Source organism: Pongo abelii, chromosome Y (genome assembly GCF_028885655.2).
Source record: "Pongo abelii isolate AG06213 chromosome Y, NHGRI_mPonAbe1-v2.0_pri, whole genome shotgun sequence".
Lineage (NCBI taxonomy): Eukaryota > Metazoa > Chordata > Mammalia > Primates > Hominidae > Pongo > Pongo abelii.
Window position 1 is genome coordinate 43,956,481 of NC_072009.2, and position 19,852 is coordinate 43,976,332.

Here is a 19,852-nt window from a genome sequence, read left to right on the forward strand (position 1 = left end):
AGTCCCTGTTTGCAGACGACATGATCGTATATCTAGAAAACCCCATCATCTCAGCCCAAAATCTCAAGCTGATAAGCAACTTCTGCAAAGTCTCAGGATACAAAATCAGTGTACAAAAATCACAAGCATCCTTATACACCAACAGCAGACAAACAGAGAGCCAAATCATGAGTGAACTCCCATTCACAATTGCTTCAAAGGGAATAAAATACCTACGAATCCAACTTACAAGGGATGTGAAGGACCTCTTCAAGGAGAACTACAAACCACTGCTCAAGGAAATAAAAGAGGATACAAACAAATGGAAGAACATTCCATGCTCATGGGTAGGAAGAATCAACATTGTGAAAATGACCATTCTGCCCAAGGTAGTTTACAGATTCAATGCCATCCCCATCAAGCTACCAATGAATTTCTTCACAGAATTGGAAAAACTACTTTAAAGTTCATATGGAACAAAAAAGAGCCTGCATTGCCAAGTCAATCCTAAGCCAAAATAACTAAGCTGGAGGCATCACACTACCCGACTTCAAACTATACTACAAGGCTACAGTAACCAAACAGCATGGTACTGGTACCAAAACAGAGATATAGATCAATGGAAGAGAACAGAGCCATCAGAAATAGTGCCACATATCTACAACTATCTGATCTTTGACAAACCTGAGAAAAACAAGAAAAGGGGAAATGATTCCCTATTTAAAAAATGGTGCTAGGAAAACTGTCTAGCCATATGCAGAAAGCTGAAACTGGATCCCTTCCTTACACTTTATACATAAATCAATTCAAGATGGATTAAAGACTTAAATGTGAAACCCAAAACCATAAAAACCCTAGAAGAAAACCTAGGTATTACCTTTCAGGACATAGGCATGGGCAAGGACTTCATGTCTAAAACACCAAAAGCAATGGCAGCAAAAGCCAAAATTGACAATTGGGATCTAATTAAACTCAAGAGCTTCTGCACAGCAAAAGAAACTACCATCAGAGTGAACAGGCAACCTACAAAATGGGAGAAAATTTTTGCAGCCTACTCATCTTACAAAGGGCTCATATCCAGAATCTACAATGAACTCCAACAAATTTACAAGAAAAAAACAAACAACCCTATCAAAAAGTGGGCAAAGGAGGTGAACAGACACTTCCCAAAAGAAGACATTTATGCAGCCAAAAGACACATGAAAAAATGCTCACCATCACTGGCCATCAGAGAAATGCAAATCAAAACCACAATGAGATACCATCTCACACCAGTTAGAATGGCAATCATTAAAAAGTCAGGAAACAACAGGTGCTGGAGAGGATTTGGAGAAATAGGAACACTTTTACACTGTTGGTGGGACTGTAAACTAGTTCAACCCTTGTGGAAGTAAGTGTCGTGATTCCTCAGGGATCTAGAACTAGAAATTCCATTTGAACCAGCCATCCCATTACTGGGTATATACCCAAGGACTATAAATCATGCTGCTATAAAAACACATGCACATGTATGTTTATTGCGGCATTATTCACAATAGCAAAGACTTGGAACCAACCCAAATGTCCAACAATGATAGACTGGATTAAGAAAATGTGGCACATATACACCATGGATTACTATGCAGCCATAAAAAAGGATGAGTTCATGTCCTTTGTAGGGTCATGGATGAAATTGGAAATCATCATTCTCAGTAAACTATCGCAAGAACAAAAAACCAAACACCGCATATTCTCACTCATAGGTGGGAATAGAACAATAAGAACACATGGACACAGGAAGGGGAACATCACACTCTCGGGACATTTGTGGGGTGGGGGGAGGGGGGAGAGATAGCATTGGGAGATATACCTAATGCTAGATGACGAGTTAGTGAGTGCAGCACACCAGCATGGCACATGTATACATATGTAACTAACCTGCACATTGTTCACATGTACCATGAAACCTAAAGTATAATAATAATAAAATTTTTAAAAAATTCAAATTACTAGATAGTGAGCACAATAAATATGCCAATCATAGTATCTCACATATTCTAGCCATACCATCAAATTGCAGTCCTGATAAAAATCTCATGAAAGTACACTAATCTCAGGAAGAACAACAGTATCTACTATCAGAATATTAAAAAACAATAATTAAAAGATACATTACAATTTTGTTCTCATCTTTGAACAATCATCATCTTTATCACCGCCTTTTCAATTGTAGAAAAACTGTTTCTGATGACTAGGATTATGTACAGTTGCTGGATCACAGAATTTATGTGAAAAGTAGCAGCAGCTTCTCTGAGTTCCACCAATCTTTTTGGTGGGCAGGATCCAACAGGGGGCAGATAGTCCTACTCTTTGAGTGTTTCACAAGCTATGAAAAAATAACGCTTTTGCAACAAAAATAATGATTTTACCCATTGTTCTCTTAATTGGGTTGTGAAATTTATTCTGTAAGGTTAACACAGGCATTTTGAAAAAGTACTTTAAACTTTTATATCAGCAATGTGAGCCACTATAAAGACGATTAAATACAGAATTTTTAAGTCCACACTTTTTAATGGCATTGCTTTTGTAATAAGTTTATTAGAAAGAGTCATACACGATGATATAATATTAAATTCTCATGTGTTAAACAGAGACTTAGCATTAATCATTATGACTTTACATATTAAAAAACTTTTGCACTTAAAATAAATCTATCCAATACACTTTCATCAGAACTTTATATAAGTAGAACATTAGGGTTTTCTCAGTTTTAATTGAACACTTCATTTAAATTATTGTTCCAACTCATAAAAACTATAACATTCACATAATTATCACTTTCTTCCTCAGCTAATAGTGATAATTGCTTTATATACATTCACAGTTGTATTGTGAGAAGAATACAATTAGATGGCATCTTTAAAATACCTGTGAAAATTTTAAATGCTACTTTTTGTAAAACTGAATACAACTTACACCTCACTCCATCTAAGAGGTGGATGGCATAAATTAGAGCACATTGAACTGCAAGTTATGTAGCTACAAAAGAGAATTAAACAGATCTTCATGTATTGACAGGTGTGTGACTAAGTACAAAACAAAGTTTACCATAATGTATAGTGCATATGCTGATTTCTGTAAAAAAAAAAAAAATAGGTAAGGGTTTGGAGATGTGCATATACCTAAAAGAAAATCTCTGGACCAGAAATATATTATTGGTGACAAGTTCATAGTTTTTACTGCATGTCCTCTTATATATTTGAAAATATATACTAATCACAAGAAAACAGTGGCTAAATAGTTTAACAAAAATAGTGTTTGGTTAAATTTATATTTACTATTCCAATACAATAGTAAAACAAAATAACAAAAAAAAAGTGCTTTCAAAAAGGAAATTCTTCTGTCTACATAGATCCTACAGAACACATAAAGATCTGAACTTTCAATAAGTGAGTTTAGCTAGAAACTCCTACAATGTACTAAAAAATATACTCATACAGAAGAAACATAAACAAATATAATTTCATATTTCCAATTAAATATCTGTACAGAATGCTGTTGTTAATTATATTCTTAACCCTCAGGTTTCTCTTCAAATTAATGAAATTTCCTGTTCGTACTTGTTAACTTATTTACATTGACTCGCACTCTGAGTGTCAGTTTTGTGTAAGATTTCAACATTGCCACCCATTTTGCTTAACTAATATGGACATTTAAAAGTAACAAAATGCACTCAAATGTTCTCTTCTCACATTATGATTTTTTAAAAAGATACCTCTCAGAATATAATTAAAATACATTAAGCAACTTTAACGTTTCAGTTGTGAAAATCTTTTAAATGAATATATTTTTAATATAAAATTTTGTAGCATTAAATTAGATTTCTTTTACTCTAAAGAATTAATATTTTTTTTTCACATATGACTAAATAAGACCCACTGTGGTAAAGTACCAAAACCAACTATAGGAGAGAAGTTAAGAAATACATGCTTATTAAAAAATTAATGTTCTCTTACTTAAATGGTTTTAATTATATACCTGGTGACTACAAAATGGTAAACTAGTTGACCCAAAACAAAGGAAACCCTGAGTTAATTTTTCTAAATGAAACAATAGAATTTTAAACAAAAGTATGATTAATGAACAAAACAGCTTTATAATTTAAAATACTCACAGTTTTTACTTTGTCTATGTAAAATGTTTCAGTCAAACAGTCTAGCATCACTGTGAGATTTTTTACACAGCCAATAGCTGGTGCTGCAGGTAGCTCAAAACCAGGGTTGATGGTAATGAGTGACTTACGGACTGGAACAACCTTCTCGGTTAACAGTTCTTTGCTTCTCATATATTGCAGTTGAACTCTAGGTGCAGGGAAAATGAAAAAAATTAACTTCTAGTATGTTAGAAAAAAATAATCACATATTACCGGTAGAAAATATAGGTTATACAAACTTTCTTTTCAAAGACAATACCTTTAAGTTTATTTCACCTAATTGAACATCTCAATGTATCTTGAAGCAATTTTGAGTTTTCTTACAAAAGAAAATCCTGAGGAAAATAACCTGAGTACAATGAACTAATGTAATTAATTATCCAAATTAGTTTTTTAAAGAAATTTCTACAACCTCATAACTTTACACACAGCCAAAAAAAAATCAGGCTAAATATACTTACTATTTTAATTACATATTAATAAAAATAAATTCATTTTCACTTACAAGAAAATACATTAAAATTATACCATTTTCTTTAATTATGAGACATATAAAGAAACACATCAAAAAGATAATATGGAAAATAAGGTTTTGAAAGACAGATTTTTTTTGAATTAGAAATTCAGTCAGGGGCCAGGTGTGGTGATTCACACATGTAATTCCTATACTTTTGGAGGCCAAGACAGGCAGGGTACTTGAGCTCTGGAGCTTGAGACAAGCATGGCCAATATGGTAAAAATCCATCAGGTGTGGTGGTGTGCATCTGTATTCTCAGCTATTCAAGAAGCTGATGAAGGATGAACACTTGAAGCTGGGAGGCAGGGGTTTGCAGTGGGCTAAGATTGCAGCACTGCACTCCAGCCAAAGAGACAGTGTGAGATTTCTTTCTAAAAATAAAAGAAAAGAAATTCAATCAGCTAAAAATTGAGATATGCTACTTATTTGCTTTTCAATGAAGTTTGTGACAATGCTGATTTGTAATTACAAAATGTTTTAAATAAAGTGTGGCACACATTTCAAAGCTACTGTAACCTCACATCCAGAAAAAAAAAATTATTTGTGTTTAATTAATTTAGTATTGTTTTATATTAAGTTCCATGGTACATGCAGGACACCCTGGTATATTTCACAAATGACAGAATGTTAGAATAGCAGCAAGTTAGAGAAAATTTCAGGATGTTAGAATAGCCAAAAATTAGAGAAAAATGAGATCTCATATAAAATTTCTGCACTTTTTTTTTTAAGACAGTGGTTTGCTCTTTTCGTACAGGCTGGACTGCAATGGTGTGATCTCAGCTCACTGCAACCTCCACCTCCCAGATTTAAGCGACTTTCCTGCCTCAGCCTCCCAAGTAGCTGGGATTACAGCTGTCCACCACCATGCCCAGCTGATTTTTCTATGTGTGTATGTTTGTAATTTTAGAGAAGACAAGGTTTCACCCTATTGACCAGGCTGGTCTACAACTCCTAAACTCAGATGATCCTCCAGCCTCAGTCATCAAAGGTACTTGGACTACAGGTGTGAAGCACCACCCCCCGGCCTCTGCAAAATTTGAAAATGCGGTTTTTAATTTCTTCTTCAGAACTCTCTAGAATAGTAAATGTCAACAATTTATATTCCATGAGACAAAAACATGTTAGGGTATTTCAACCACAGAAAATGGATGTTACTATTGCATTTAGCAGAAAACGTCAGACATGCTGCTCATCATATTATAATCCTGAGCAAAAGTGACTCTCAATCAGAAATTATATAAGTACAAAACATCAAAGTCCAGGAATTAGAAATACTCTTTCATAAGTAAGCTTCATAATCTACTAGGAGAATGCTAATCTGGTCTTCAATGTCATGCTGGGCACCGTGGATGGTGCCTGTAATTTCAGCTCCACAGGAGGCAGAGGCAGGAGGTACAGTCAGCTGAGAAAATGCCATTGCACTCCAGCTTGGATGACAAAACTGAAACTCTGTTTTAAAAAAATGCAGTGTACATAAGATGGATCAGGTGATTCGACGCAAATAATCTTTCAAATTTGATTTTGTAAAAATTTTGAAATATAATCATTTGCAAAAGACGTTAAAAGATACCAAAATGTAGGACACTGAATAGTCATTATTTCAAGAACCAAAAGAAGTAAGTCGTTTAAAAATAACCAGCTATGCTTTTTTTGCTATGGGATTTTAGGGGCATCAATTTGCCAGATGAAAACCTCTGTGGCCTGTGGTGTCTTTCCCTGAGCTTTAATCAGACCTGCTAAGTTGTTCTACACACACTATCTGACATGCTGCACTCATCTGGCATTAACAGCCAGGATTTATCACCTGCCAAGGGCAAACATGGATTAGTGGTGAGGGGTGTATGAGCAAGTATGGGCTCCAGCTGCTAAACAAGGTCAGTCATGCCAGCTGTATCAGGCCAGGAAGTTTTAGTTGCCAACAGAACTGCTAGATCATTGAAAAGCTGCAGCTGGACCAGTCCTACTGCAAGCAGCTTCCACAGCTGATACTGGGGAATGTACTGAAACCCAGAAGCTTGGAGATGCTGGAAAACACAAAGCCACAAAGGGTGTGACAGCCCACCCTGGCTTCGAGAGCTCCTAGGTCTGTGCACACTGAAGGGCCACAGCTGTTGTTTTATTTTTGTCTTACCATAATGTGATAAGACAGGGGAAACTTTTATCCCTGTTTGAGTTCCAGGTCATTCAGCCCTGCCATTCAGATAATCTCAAATTATGTTTCTGCATCCAGGAAGAAGGAGATTCATACTGCCATCAGCCTTTTCACCTGTTTCTGCAGAGATAATCACCATGCTGATTAGACAACAGTGATGGCCTCTCCTAGAAGATGCTTGAGCTTTCATTTTACTCAACAGCTAGAATTCTCTAACCCTGGCTATAATCCTTGAAATCTCAGTTTCCATTTGGCTTGGTTATTGTAAAATCTCAGCAACTTTTATGTCATAAGAAACACTTAATATTAGTCTTATGACAATCATTATGCCCAGTCTGTATGCATAATGAAGTGCACAAATGCACATATACAAATCTGTATTCTGTATGATTTCCAGTTGTATTCGAGATTAGTTCTATCCCAAAAGCCATTGAGTGTTGTCCGTGGTATCCCAAAAATAGAGTGTGCCTAGAGTTTTATTTTCCTATATTAGTGCTTTACAGAAACATTTTAAAGTAACGTAAAAGAAAGGGGGAGAAAAAATGAAATAGTTTACTTTTTTTTTTTTTTCGGAGATGGAGTCTTGCTCTGTCACCCAGGCTGGAGTGCAGTGGCACCACCTCAGCTTACCACAAGCTCCACCTCCTGGGTCGACGCCATTCTCCTGCCTCAGCCTCCTGAGTACTTGGGACTACAGGCCCCCCTCACCATGCCCAGCTAATTTTATTTACTTTTTTTGTATTTTTAGTAGATACAAGGTTTCACCATGTTAGCCAGGATGATCTTGATGTCCTGACCTTGTGATCGGCCCACCTTGGCCTCCCAAAGTACTGGGATTGTAGCCACTGCACCTAGTCTATAGTTTACTTTCTAATCATTGATTAACTGAACTGACTTCACTTTACTAACACTTACCCTAACTTGAATCAACTGAACTTTAAAAGAGCTTCTTAAAATCCTTCTGATTTACAGAAACCAAAGATTGAGTTAAGTAACTTTGAAAATATAAAATCAATGTTTTTTAAAAGTATGCTTCTTTTTTTTTTTCACAATTTTCTGGAGAGATGGTTCAATACCGTTAATTTCTCAAAGGTGCTGAGACTGGATTTTAAGGTATTCAACAGCATTTCTAGCCTCTTGGCACTAGATGCTAGTAACAACCTTACTACTTCCACTTCCAGTCATTAACTTGGCTTAAAGTGAAACTAAAATAAAATCTACTGACCTATGGAAACCCTAGATAATCACAATGACTGTGTGTTACCCCTATAATCTCATTGTCTACAATCATTTTCCTTCCACAGTCTGCTCCATGCACAGTGACCTGGTTGTTTTTCAAACAATTTATTCAGGCTTCTGTCAGAGATCATCACACTTGTAGATCTTGCTGCATGCCTATATAATTATTCCATTATTGTTTTATTTAGATATGTACTTGAAAGTCACTTTGGAAACAAATAATTGTATAAATATTTTACATGAAACCAAGATGTAATTCATAATAGAGAATATTGCCCTTGCCTTTTATATGAAATTGATAACATCAGTTAATTAAAAGCAAACAATAAACTTCATACCATAACCACCAAAACAAATACCTAACAATTAGAAACACAAATTAAAAGTGTAAAATTCAATTTAACTATTTTAAACAATATTTTCATAGGACAAATCATAGATCACCTAAATAAAAATAATCTCTGAGAGTATAAAATAATCAGTGCTTCCCAAATAAAAATAAAGGCAAAACTGCAGGGTTGGCAGCTTCAAACCATTCAAAGAAACATCAAACTAATCAAAAACTCTCTGTACCCTGTAAATCAGTAGTTTGTATCAACAAAGCAAAGCATCAAAAGAGACAATTTTAAAGTAGCAAATATTTTTTTGCGTTGCCATACTGCCTCCCAGGCACAAACGAAGCCTTCAAAATTGAAATCTGCATTTTCCATTTCAGGCCTTCATTCCTAATTCAGGGAGGAGTGAAGAAGCACTTGTGTGCTAATTTATTGTTTTTGTTGTAGTCTTTCTAGAAGGTAAATAAAGAATTGATGAAACATATTTTTATTTCTGTTTTGCTAAACTCAAAAGTCACTCTTGGTTGAAAAATGTCTGGAATTGGTCACAAACAAAATTTTAAGTTGTTGAAAGCAAGAATACAGTTATTTCATACAATAGACAATACAACAGATTTGTTAATACAGATCCAGTTTTATTAAATAATAGCTTTCATATTGTTCTTATTCATAATGTTAATGTCTTAATGGAATGCATTCTAAGCAATCAATAACTAAAAAAAAAACACGTTGGAGAAATGAAGAAAATCTGTTTCTTGTAAAATTGATATTCAAGCAAAAAATGTCTAGATATAGAAAAGCTAAAATAATGTGTGATTAAACATTCCCTTAAAAAAATAAAAAATGCTATTGCAATCCTGGCAAATTTAGCTATTGCTATTACAGATTTCATAGGCAGCTATTACAAAAAAAGTTACAAATTTACTATAATGGACACTCAGGGTGTACAGATATAATCTGAGACAAGTTATACTGAGAAAGATAGAAAAGTATAAGAGCAGCATATACTTATACTGTTGAACTTAAAATTTAGATTATTCAAAAAATTTAATATTATTCAAAGTCTATATTATTTTAGAATATAGTTAAAGTCCAAATATAATTAATTATCACATGAAAATACAGAAAAAAGTTTTAAAAAGTTAACTTTTTTTAATGGACAAAGGAGTAATTGAGGATCAAATAAGAAAAAGAACATATAAAAAAGGTAAGTAAATGACACAGTATGTAATTTTTTTACCTGTAATAACAGTAAATGTGAGCTCTTGTGTAAAAACACACAGACTGGCACAAATGTATCTTGGGAAGAAAAATTCACAGATGTGATGTCTATGCATGTCTTACTTTATGTTCAAAGAAACAGAGATTGAAACTGAAATAATACAGGTTCTTAGGAAAGCATGAAAACTTATTTTCAAACTTAGAAAAAAATTCTGGGCCAGGTTCAGTGGCTGTCAGGAAAAAAAAAAAATCTGGAGATGAAAATGAAACAACTGACATTAAAATTCACAGCTGGGCATGCTGGCTCACACCTGTAATCCCATCACATTGAGAGACTGAGTTGGGTGAATCAAGAGGTCAGGAGATTGAAACCATCCTGACCAACATGGTGAAACTCCATCTCTACTAAAACTACAAAAAATAAAAAAATAAATAAATTAGTAGAGGCATGAAATCGCAGCACTTCAGGAGGCCTAGGTGGCAGATCATAAGGTCAAGAAGTCATGACAATGCTGGGAAATATGATGAAACCCCATCTGTACTAAAAATACACAAATTAGCTGAGTGTGGTGACAAATATCTGTAGTCCCAGATACTCAAGAGGCTGAGGCAGGAGAATCATTTGAACCCAGTACGCAGAGGTTGGAGTGAGCCAAGATTGTGCCACTGCACTCCAGCTTGGTGACAAAGAAAGATTCCATCTCAAATAAATAAATAATTACGATAGACATTTAAAAGGGAGTTGAGCATATAGAACAAAATGTCAGCAAATTGAATAAAAGAGGCAAATGAAATTATTAAGTCAAGAAGAGAAAAAAAAATAAAGAAATGTGAAAACAGTCTAGAAACCATTGTGACACCATCAAGCAGACCTACTTATTCATTTTGGAAATTCAAGAAGAGACCAAGAAATAGGGAGACTAAAAAACTGGTCAAACAAGTCACAAATTTAAGGTAATAAATACCTAAGAAACTCAACAAACTCCAAGTAAAATAAACTCAAAGAAACACACTCAAATGTACATGATAGTTAAACTGTCTAAAACAAAGACAAAGAGAATCTTCAAAGCAGAAAGAGAAATCTTGACTAGTAATGTACAAAAAACCCTCACAAATAATAGAGGAATTTCTTATCTGAAAATTCAGAGGACTCATATATTCCAAGTGCAGTAAGAAAAAGCTTTCAAAGATAAAAGTAATGTTTAAACAAAGTGTCCATCAAAAGTGAGGGAGAAGTTATGAAATTCCCAAATAAGAGTCACATTCTTTTGCCAGTAGACAACCATTTCAGAATGCCTTATGGATTATTCCAGGGTAAAATAAAAGAACACTGAACAACACTATTAACAAACAAAGAATAAAGTAAAGATAAATATAAGAACAATTATAAAAGATAAAAAGATTAACAATGCGCAGCTTCACAATATGTTCTCCACATAATTTAATACACTATTATATTAAAAAAACTCACTAGCTTGTGTTTTTGAGATAGAATGCATATTGTTATAATTTTGAGAACTCAATAACTGAAATAAAGCAGGCCATGCTATAAAGGAGTAAAGGTTTTTTATGTTAAGTGAGAATAAACTAATGTGATTTTAGAAGTGTTTTACTTTTAGAATGTTCAATATAATCACTGGAGCAACTACAAAACAAAGAGTTATAGCCAGGAAGAAAGATCTCTGCACCACACCAGAAAGTAGGAGTACCTGAGGCTACCTAGCCAGACACCTTGGCATGATAAACAGAAGCCTCAGCTGTCCCACCATGGAATAAGTTGTGAGATACTAAGGTACATAGCATAGCTGCTTCTTCACACAACTGTTACTACACCAGTGGCCACAAAGTGGAACAGGCTCATCCATACCCAGGGCTAGTGCAGCAATGGAGGCAGAAAGCAGTGACAACATGGAGACTCAACAGAAAGAAAAATGACACAGTAATTGCTCCAATCCTATCTCTTCCTTCATGGCATCCCAGGAGTTTGAGGTTGAAACTGTTGTTGACAAAGGACAAGACAAAAATGGGAAGACATAGTATTTCTTTCAGTGGAAAGGCTATGGCAAACAGAATGACACTTGAGAAGCAGAGCAGCAATTCATAAACTGTGAAAAATGTATTTATGACTTTAACAGATGACAGATTAAAAAAACAGAAAAAGAAGGACATGGTTGGCAAATAAGTAGAACATTTTGAACATTTTCAAACAAGGCCAGAAAAGGAACTTCCAAATCTACCAACTCCAACTTTTTAAAGAACTTTCCTAAAATGCTAGTGACTTGCAAACACCACATATCTGAAACTGCCAGTTGTTTGCTACCAACCACAATGCTAGGAGAAACACAATTTCACCTCTCTTCGACCCAAGGAATATGGAGCTAGGAAATTAAACTATCAAGACTCTTGCACCTCAGAGCCCCTTTAACAGCAAGAACACAGTGGATTTCAATAACTCGGGAAACTGGATCCTATTTTGCTGGATCAGCAGGACACCACGGTGCTCAAGTTGGCAGCTAAGAATCCCTTCAGAGCTGTATTATATCCTGATGCAGAACAGACTGCAGGAGAGAACAGGTGCAAGATATACCCACTGATGTCTCAGGGGTCTGGCTCAGTTACTGCTTCCATGGTTACAGGCCTAGCTAGGAAGGATGGTACATTGGTATAAGCAATTCCGCGAACAGCCAACAGAACAAAAAGCTTGCATATATTTGTTCCAAGTGTGAGATGGGGGCAAAGAAAGACTATTGATGATGAAAAAGACCAGCCTTTTATCAAAAGCATATATTTTACCATAAGGCTAACAGAAAATGCCAGTAGACTCGGAGACATTTCGATGAGGAAAAACGATGGCTTTACCCAGAAAGTGCTATCAACAGGATTGACTGAGAATAACTCACTAAATATAGAAATAATGAAAAAAAAAAATGAGAATGTTCTGCATAGGGATGCTGCAGATGACAGGAAGCTTATGCTGCCCAGTGCAGCTGGCTGTGTCCTTTGCTGAGATCTTGATTTTGTGTGCATTTAAGAAATGACAGAAAGAGAGCAAGTATTGAAATAGTGGATACCATAAAGAACATTGTGAATAGTTTCGTTCAGTTTAAGAAGCCTATTGTGTCAGCCAATAGCCCAGCCATTTGACTAACTGCATCCATACTGCCTCTTTGTGATTTGGTTAAAGTGCTTGGTTTTAAACCCCTTATATGACTTTTGGACAGAGCCCAGGTGGCTTGTTTACCATTAAATTTCCCAAGATGATGGGTGAAGCATCGGCCAATGAAATGTTGATTGGTGGGAGAAAGCTTAAAGCATGGGAGCCATGTGCCAAAGAACTGGTCTCTCAGGTTTCTTGAACTGCAACTTTTTCCCCAAGTGGTTATGATTCAAATTAAGGGATTTGCTTCATATAATTCAGCTGTGCTAGAGAAAAGTAATGCCCTTATTTACTATAACATTAAAATGAAGTTGAAACAGGCCAATGAGAGAGTGTGATGTGCCAAAAGAATCTGAATCTCAGCACAAGGAATAGAATCCATGTTCAAGGATATGCAAAGGAAAATTGGTAAGTTTTAATAGTCAGTCTGTCTGCTCAGGACACAAAAACTGTGCTGAGCAAAATACATCATTAGCTGCAAGATGAACTAATTTGTTTTAATAGCCCTAAACAGTATCACCCATTCCTTCTATGGGTGAGCCAGGCACAGAGTAGGGAGAGATGCCTGAGTGAGCAACTTTTGAGTCCAGCCACGTCCCACCTCTAGGCAAGTCAGCAATGATAAGGTGAGATGTTCCAGGTGCCAGCTCAGGAGCCAGGTCCCTACATATATTTGGCTGAATCAGGCATAACACAAGCTGTTTCCTCCAGAGGGCCTGAGGAATGCAGTGGCATCCAGAAGCTTAGAAATTACAGAAACTGCAAAGCTACAAAGATGGTGTTACAGCCCTGGCTTGGAAAAGGTTTCAGCCTGGGTTCTTTAAGGGCTGAACCTCTTCTATCTTTTTTTTTTCCTGTTACCAACAATTTCATAAGTGTGGGTTTCTGTGTTTCAGCCTTGTGCACCATTAAGTGGGTCCTGAGTTCTTGCTGCATATCCAGAGAGAATGAGGTATTTAGACAACAGCAGAACACTCAAGATCCTTTATTGAGTGAAGGTACAGCTCTCAGGAGAGAGAAAGTGGGTAACTCCATTTCAAAAACAGGACATAACTGCATCTGTGCAACACTCAGTGAAGACTGAACCAAGAGTGAACAGTTTCAGTGGAAAAGCAGGTTGTTAAAACATCTCTGAAGGCCTCAGTGGAGAGAAGTTTCAGAGTGGGTAGCTTCTATCTGCAGGAAGTTTGTTGAGATGTATCTGCAGCTTTAAGTTTGGAGGAGACTTATCTATTTGCAGCCGTGCAATCCCAAGAAGTGTACAACCCACAAAGGAGAGGTGGCATATAATTGGTAGTTCCACTTTAAGTAAGGTCATTTCAAAGTCTGATGCTGGGCATGGTGATTCATGTTGTAATCCCAGCACTTCTGGAGGCCAAGGCAGGTGGATCGCTTGAGGTTGAGGTTCAAGACCAGCCTGACAAACATGGAGAAACCCCATCTTTAATAAAAAGACAAAATTAGTTAAGTGTGATAGTGGATGCCTTTAACCCCAGCTACTCAGGAGCTGAGGCAAGACAATCGCTTGAAACTGGGAGGTAGAGTTTGCAGTAAGCCCAGTTCACATCATAGTACTCCAGTTGTGGCAACAAGAGTGAAATGCCATCTCCAAAAATAAATAAATGCATACATACATACATAAAATGAATAAACAAATAAATAAATAATCTAAATAAGTATGGAGTACATATGAGCTTCAGAAGGCAGAAAGAGTGTGCTGATTGTGCCATGGGTTGAGATGGGTGAAAAAGACTTCTAACCCAAAATTATCTCACAATTCTAATGCTGAAACACTAACAATAAACCTGAAAGCCTAACCCTAATCCTCATTTAAACTCAACCCAAACCATTAACAAAACATATGCCTAAACACAAATGTAACCCTACCTGAAACCATAAAACTATACATACCCCTACACCTACACCAACCCTAAACCTACCCCTGACCCTAAATCTACCCTAAACCCTAACACTCACCAAAACTCTAACCTAAATACTAAACCAATCCCTAACTCTAACACTAACTTTAAACAATGAACTCTAACCCCTAACTCTAACTCTAACCCCTAAAGCTAACTTCATACCTCATCCTAAATACAACCTTAACACTAACCATAATACTAAAACTCAAACCTTAAAAATGTAACCAAACACCTAACCAATATCCCTAATCAAATCTTCTACCTCTAACCCTAATTCTAACCATGCATTGCACATACCCCTAACCTTAAAACCCTGACACTAACACTACTCCTAACTCTAACCCACAGCTCAAATGCAACTGCAACCATAGCTCTAACACTAAAACCTAAACTCTAACTACGATCCTATACAATAAACTCTATCCCAAATTTAACCCTAAACCTAACCCCACCATAACACTAAACCTAAACCCTGACATTAGGCCAAACCCTAACCCCTTCTCCTAACCCTAAACCGACTCTAATCCTAAACCTAATTGCTAAACAGTAACCCTAAAAATAAAACTGAACCTTAAACACTAACCATAAAGCTAAACTGAAACCGTAACCAGGACATCAAACCTAAACCCTAAACCAAATCTTTATTCCTCTCGTAACACTAACCCTAAACCCAAACCCTAACACTAATGCACTAAACCTCTTACCTTAACCCTCACTGTCAACTCACCTTTCACCTTTGGTGATAACCCAAATCCTCACTGTGATGTTAACCCAGAACCTAACCCTACACTAACCCCAACCTCTAACTGTAAGCCTATTTCTTACCCTAAACCTAAACATAACCTGACATTAAATGTAACATCTAATCCTTATTCTAACTCTAGTCTTAAACATACCACTAACCTTTACCCCTGTCCCTAATCCTAATCATAACCCTACTCCCACCACAACACTAACCTCTAATCCAATGCCAGACCTAACCCTCAAACTAAACTTATTTCTGCAATTGTAAACCCCTATCCCTAATCCCAAACTTTTATCCCATTCTTAATATTATCCTAAAACCCTTCAAAAGAATTTTAAATATATCACCTGTGACTCTAATCTCTAACCCCTAATGCCCATAAGAGTACACTAAACCTTACCTATTATTAACTCCAATTGAAAATTGAATTAAACAGATGATATAACTGGGACAAAACTCTAAATGTTAATAAATATGATAATTAGAGACATGTTTAACCAAATAATAGTACATGAAATTTGCCACATGGGGAAGACATTATGCACCTCAATGATTACATTCATTTTTTAAGAAAATTTAAGGTTTATTTGTTTTTAACATTCTGAAGCCAACCATTTTCAATATACCATGTAAACTAAATGTTGGGAAAACAGTACATGTTTATCTCAACTGTTACAGAAAATACTTAAAGTTACTTAACATATTTAATTGTAGCAACATCCAATAAACCATCCTTCAAAGTTCTTTCACATGATGAAATGTCTTTATGCAATACCCATAACAATCAGCGACTGAATTTTTGGAAACAAAAGCTTTAAGATGAGGAGTACAGCACTGATTCTCACTTTCATCATTGTATTCGATACAGTACTAGATGTTCCATCCAAAATAATTGGAAAAGAAAAATATATATGAAGCTATTCTTATGTAGTAAAATAAAAGTAAAAGTATCTACTCATGGATCTCATGGTCTCATGTACAGAAAATCTTAAGAAAACAACAAGAAACAAAATCTAGTAAACAAATTAAACATACAGTATAAAATACAATACACTAAAATCTATTTCTATACACTAGCAATAAACCATATGAAAATAAAATTAACACAATAATTTTATTTGTAAAAGCAACAAGCTGTGTGTCATCCAACTTCCCTGTAACGCACAGGATCATGCAGCTAGGAGTGAAGGGTGTCCTTGGAGAGGAGTCTGTCCTGCTATATTGGGACCCATGCTGCACTGTCCGTGGGGCTAAGAAGAAACCACTCAAACTCTGGGGGAGTCAAAGTAGCATCACTTAAGTACATAATGCATGAAGAGTAGAACATCTACAGTGGTTTTGAAAGCCCTAAAGCCACAATGTCAAATGGATATTTTCAGACTCATAAATTTGTGGTAAAAGAGAACATGCGTGAACATCAGCAACAACGAAAGTCATGTTGAGTGGCCCAGGTCATTTTGATGAGAAGAAAAGCATTGAGGTCAATTTGGAGGAATCCCTTCACAAGTGCTGCCAAATCATGGATGTATTTTACCTAAATATTTGACTACACCTACAGTTCCACAGAAATTTCTAAATTCCATTTCACATGAAACTGTAGTAGAACTGTTGATGGCAGTAAACTTTCAAGATTGTACATAAATACAATTGATTGATAGGATAAAATAAATTATAATAAACTTAATTTTTTTCAGTGTTTAAGATCTGTAGTTCAGTTAGTATTTTTTATAGATAGCACAAGGTATGTATGCAAGGTAACTGTAAAATTAAATGCAAGGTATGTATGCAAGGTAACTATCAAATTAATTGAAAAGAAGATTCTCTTCTGTTTTTTGTATAACAGAGTTGAAAATTTTTGCATTATGAAAAAATAATGACATTTTCACAGATAAATAAACAAATATGCCAATTCATAGGTGATTTTGCCTTATCCCTAGAATGTGACTTTAAAATGACTAATGTTGACACATAAAATGATGAAAATTAGGTATAAATAAAAAATTGCATTAATTACATGTTCATAGCTTAGCCTAAAAATGGATGATTATTATTATTATTATTATACTTTAAGTTTTAGGGCACATGTGCACAATGTGCAGATAAGTTACATATGTATACATGTGCCATGCTGGTGTGCTGCACCCATTAACTCACCATTTAGCCTTAGGTATATCTCCTAATGCTATCCCTCCCACATCCCCCCACCCACAACAGTCCCCAGAGTGTGATGTTCCCCTTCCTCTGTCCATGTGTTCTCATTGTTCAATTCCCATCTCTGAGTGAGAACATGTGGTGTTTGGTTTTTTGTCCTTGCGATAGTTTACTGAGAATGATGATTTCCAATTTCATCAGTGTCCCTACAAAGGACATGAACTCATCATTTTTTATGGCTGCATAGTATTCCATGGTGTATATGTGCCACATTTTCTTAATCCAGTCTATCATTGTTGGACATTTGGGTTGGTTCCAAGTCTTCGCTATTCTGAATAGTGCCGCAATAAACATACATGTGTATGTGTGTTTATAGCAGCATGATTTATAGTCCTTTGGGTATATACCCAGTGATCAGATGGCTGGGTCCAATGATATTTCTAGTTCTAGGTCCCTGAGGAATCATCACACTGACTTCCACAATGGTTGAACTAGTTTACAGTCCCATCAACAGTGTAAAAGTATTCCTATTTCTCCACATCTTCTCCAGGACCTGTTGTTTCCTGACTTTCTTTTCCCAACACACAGAAGTGATACTTTATTTTTTTAATTTTTTCTTTCATTTTTCTTTTACTATTATTATACTTTAAGATTTAGGGTACATGTGCACAATGTGCAGGTTTGTTACGTACGTATACATGAGCCATGTTGGTGTGCTGCACCCATTAACTCGTCGTTTAGCATTAGGTATATCTCCTAATGCTTTCCCTCCCCCTCCCCCCTCCCCCCACCCCACAACAGTCCCCGGCATGTGATGTTTCCCATCTTGTGTCCGTGTGTTCTCATTGTTCAATTCCCACAATTGAGTGACAACATGTGGTGTTTGGTTTTTTGTTCTTGCGATAGTTTACAGAGAATGATGATTTCCAATTTCATCCATGACCCTATAAATGACACTAACTCGTCACTTTTTATGGCTGCATAGTATTCCATGGTGTATATGTGCCACATTTTCTTAATCCAGTCTATCATTGTTTGACATTTAGATTGATTCCAAGTCTTTGCTATTGTGAATAGTGTCACTATAAACATACGTGTGCATGTGTCTTTATACCAGCATGATTTTTAGTCCCTTGGGTATATACCCAGTAATGGGATGGCTGCGTCAAATGGTATTTCTAGTTCTAGATCCCTGAGGGATCGCCACACTGACTTCCACAATGGTTGAACTGGTTTATGTTCCCACCAACAGTGTAAAATTGTTCCTATTTCTCCACATCCTCTCCAGCACCTGTTGTTTCCTGACTTTTTAATGATTGCCATTCTAACTGGTGTGAGGTGGTATCTCATTGTGGTTTTGATTTGCATTTCTCTGATGGCCCGTGATGATGAGCATTTTTTCATGTGTGTTTTGACTGCATAAATGTCTTCTTTTGAGAAGTGTCTGCTCATATCCTCCACCCACTTTTTGATGGGGTTTGTTTGTTTTTTTTTTTTTTTGTAAATTTGTTTTAGTTCATTGTAGATTCTGGATATTAGCCCTTTGTCAGATGAGCAGGTTGCAAAAATTTTCTCCCAGTCTGTGGGTTGCCTGCTCAATCTGATGATAGTTTCTTTTGCTGTGCAGAAGCTCCTGAGTTTAATTAGATCCCATTTTTCCATTTTGGCTTTTACTGCCTTTGCTTTTGGTGTTTTAGATATGAAGTCCTTGGCCATGGCTATGTCCTGAAAGGTAATACCTAGATTTTCTTCCAGAGTTTTAATGGTTTTAGGTCTAACATTTAAGTCTTTAATCCATCTTGAGCTAATTTTTGTATAAGGTGTAAGGAAGGGATCCAGTTTCAGCTTTCTACATATGACTAGCCATTTTTCAAGACTGATTTTTATCTACCACTAACATAAAAATTTTATTAATGCCTATAATCTCAGCACTTTTTGAGGCCAAGACAGGCAGATCACTTGAGTCCAGGCATTTGAGACATGTCCAGGCAATATGGCAAACCTTTGTCTCTGCCAAAAAATACAAAAAGTTAGCCAGAGATGATAGCTGAGTCTAAGGCATAGGATCAGTTGATCTTGGCAGCTAGAGGCTGCAGTGAGCCAGGATGGCAATTGTGCATTCCAGGCTGGGAAAAAGAATGAGATCCTGTCTCAAAAAAATAAAAAGAAGAAGAAAAGGAATAATTGTTGAAAATTTTATGTCCTGTGATAAACTTCAGTATTGTTGAATATTGTCTTCATT